The sequence below is a fragment of the Ovis canadensis genome, chromosome 4, assembly GCF_042477335.2.
Source record: "Ovis canadensis isolate MfBH-ARS-UI-01 breed Bighorn chromosome 4, ARS-UI_OviCan_v2, whole genome shotgun sequence".
Classification (NCBI taxonomy): domain Eukaryota; kingdom Metazoa; phylum Chordata; class Mammalia; order Artiodactyla; family Bovidae; genus Ovis; species Ovis canadensis.
The window spans coordinates 41,017,068-41,020,288 of record NC_091248.1 but is presented as its reverse complement, the minus strand read 5'-3'; the positions used below and the strand labels follow the sequence as shown (position 1 = coordinate 41,020,288).

At 38.7% G+C, this 3,221-nt stretch overlaps 1 protein-coding gene across 4 annotated transcripts in view; it reads left to right on the top strand.

Moving 5' to 3' along the window:
• Positions 1-3,221, top strand: part of SNX13 (sorting nexin 13) — a 148,460-nt gene that overhangs the window by 46,343 nt on the left and 98,896 nt on the right. The gene's annotated exons all lie outside the window — the stretch shown is intronic.

Genomic DNA, 3,221 nt, shown 5'->3' with positions numbered 1-3,221 from the left:
GCTGGACAGAGTAGCTTCCGGGTATTACCTCCCCTATTCCTTGTGCTGTGCTCGCTTCAGTCGTATCTGACTCTTTGCAGCCCTATGTTCTGTAGCCGCCCCCCAGTTCCTCTGTCCATGCGATCTTCCAGGCAAGAATACTGGAGTGGATTGCCGTTTCCTCCTCCAGAGGATCTTCCTGACCCAGGGATCGAACCTGTGTCTTTTGACTCTTGCTTTGGCAGGTGTGTTCTTTACTACTAGCATTACCCGAGAACCCCTCTTCCTTATCTGTTGTGTATTCCAGTTAGGAAGAAATGCCCCAAAGAAGTCCTGGCCACCAAACACTTCTCTTACAGAAGTCCACCTGACCCACATTGGTGAACAGCATATAGTAAAAAGCCAGCAGAAGCTGTGAGGGCGACCTGATAGTCCGCCTTCCGTTCCTTTGACATCTGATCAAGTTGGACTTGCCTTTGTCTTTGAGTTATTAGGAAGTTCTGATGGGCACTACTACTCACTGATGCAGAAAATTTGACATTCTTTTGCATAAGAGTCTTTGGAACACTTCTGTGGGCTTTTCTGAAGAGTGCTGATTTCTGGTCCTGATTGAAATTGTCTGAAGGTGCTGCCTCCACCCTTGAGTGGCTCTCAGTTCTCTAAGCGACACAGCTGCAAGTGAGAGAGCCTCCTTTGTCGTAGCTTTGGTTTTGGTTCCATTAGCTGCTTCTATTTGTAGAGATTTTGTTAGACTTCGGTTTAAATAATGCTGTATTCTAAGTATACTTTAAGACTATGATTTACCTACATGGATTATATTTTTATATTCTGTAAGGATACTAAACCAGCAGACACATACCCTAGCAGAGTAGTTTAACCTTATTAATAAGTGGGTTTCATTTCAGAATAAATTGGACTAAATCTAAGCTGTTTACAGAATTTCCTAAAATTACAGGATATTAAAGACAGTAGCCTCTGTGCCAGAGATTTACTGTGACTTGCTGTTAAAACTGGTCTTTCCAGCTACTAATGGTGGGGCTCTTCGTAGCTTAGTGTGTGGAGGCAGGTCCCTCCTGAGCTGGAGTGGAGAGGATGGGATCTTGTACAGTCCACATCACCAGGCTGAATGTTTATTGACTGCTTAACCTTCTTGTTGGTTGACCCAGAGAGGGTTCCTTGTGTAGCTTAGCAGTTCCTGTACTTTACAGACAGGAAAGTTTCAGGAACTTTAAGAACAAAGTCTGAAAGGCCTATAAGCAAATGATGCTAAATACGTTTTTTTAAAGCCACAGTTTCATTGTTTTAGTTAAAATAGGATTATTAACTAGTGATTAAAAAATTTTTATTAGCAACTTCAAGTATAACAACTGGAATAAGTCTTTATTTTCTATATATAAAAATGAATTTTGACAGAAAAAAAAAAAAGGTCAGGGAAGACCACTTCTGTAGGTACAGTGGTATCCCCAGCTGATTCAAGGAGCTGATCAGGAAGGCAGAGTAGAAACTTCATCAGCAGGCATTGTTGTCTGGTTAAAAAGATGAGTGGCCAGGTTGAGGGAAAAATATAAAAATATTAATGAAGTAGAGTTGTATAGTTCATTTGTAGAAGAAAAAATAAAAAAGCCCTTTACTGAGGGATATAAAAGAAGATATGAATAAAGGGAAAGGTACTATTTGGGGATAGGAAGACTCACTATTATAAATTCTCCTTAAATCTTATCCAAGATTCTGTTCATGTGTTAATCATTGAAAACTTCTTAGACCAGTCATAATTTATTTTCCTCCATAGCCTTCATCCCCATCTGACACTAATTTTGTTGTTTATTCACTGAGCTGTGTCTGACTGTTTGCAGTCCTGTGAACTGCAGTTAACCAGGCTTCCCTGTCCATCACCAACTCCAGAAGCTTGCTGAAACTCATGTTCATTGAGTTGGCGATGCCATTCAACCATCTCATCCTCTGTTGCCCCCTTTTCCTCCTGCCCTCAATCTTTCCCAGCATCGGGGTCTTTTCCTGCGAGTCGGCTCTTCGCATCAGGTGACCAAGGTATTGGAGCTTCAGCATCAGTCCTTTCAGTGAATATTCAGGGTTGATTTCCCTTAGGATTGACTGGTTTAATCTCCTTGAAGTCCAGAGGACTCTCAAGAGTCTTCTCCAGCACCAGAATTTGAAAATATTAATTCTTTGGCCCTCAGCCTTCTTTATGTTTCAACTCTCATTTGTACACTACTGGAAAAACCATAGCTTTGACTATACAGACCTTTGTTAGCCAAGTGATGTCTCTGATATGCTGTCTAGGTTTATCATAGCTTTCCTTCCAGGGAGCAAGCGTCTTTTAATTCCATGGCTGCAGTCACTGTCTGCAGTGATTTTGGAGCCCAATAAAATAAAATTTGTCACTGTTTTCTCCTTTTCCCCTTCTATTTGCCATAAAGTCATGGGACCGGATGCTGTGATCTTAATTCTGTGAATGTTGAGTTTTAAGCTAGCTTTTTCACTCTCCTCTTTCACTAAATATATTTATTTCTTTGTCTTTTTTTTCTTCTGGAATGTAAACTTATGAAGGTATGTAAATTCATGAGAGTGTGCTTGTTGTTCTTCCCTACTTAGAATGTCTTATGCCTTGTGATAGCCCCAGCACTTTGAACTTAGAGCACAGAGGAAGCAGTCAATGACTGGTGAATGAATAAATAAGTAAAACTTTCTCTCATAATCCGTAGTACTTATTGTCTGTTCCGTAGTTTTTTTGGTCATTAATTTTGTTCAGTTTAGCATATTTTCTATTATTTTCTTTTGGTTTCTGTTGCTTTCTATTATTTTCTTTTGGTTCAGTGTCTAATTGTTTCATTCCTGTAAGACATTCTTCTCTGTGCTCCTTGATGGCAGGAGTGGGACAAATACATCCTTTGTATACCTCACAGTACAAGGCAAATGGATGTAGGAACTTGTTGAACTGAATACATTTATTTACTCATAATAAATTGCTAGAATCCAGTTTGCCTTCAACAAAATGAGTGTTTTTAATAGATAAAACAGAGTATTTCTAAATAAAATAGGATTTGTTTATAAAGATGGAAAATTTTTAGAGATGTTTTGTTGTACTTATGGTAAATTTTGGTAACTGTAAGTTGTGCAATTACAATTTTACAAATCTACACACACAATTTGAGCAAAAGAAAAATATCAGTTTTCAGTGAAAGGTAGATTTCATACCTTGAAATTTTAATTTTTAAAAAGTCTCA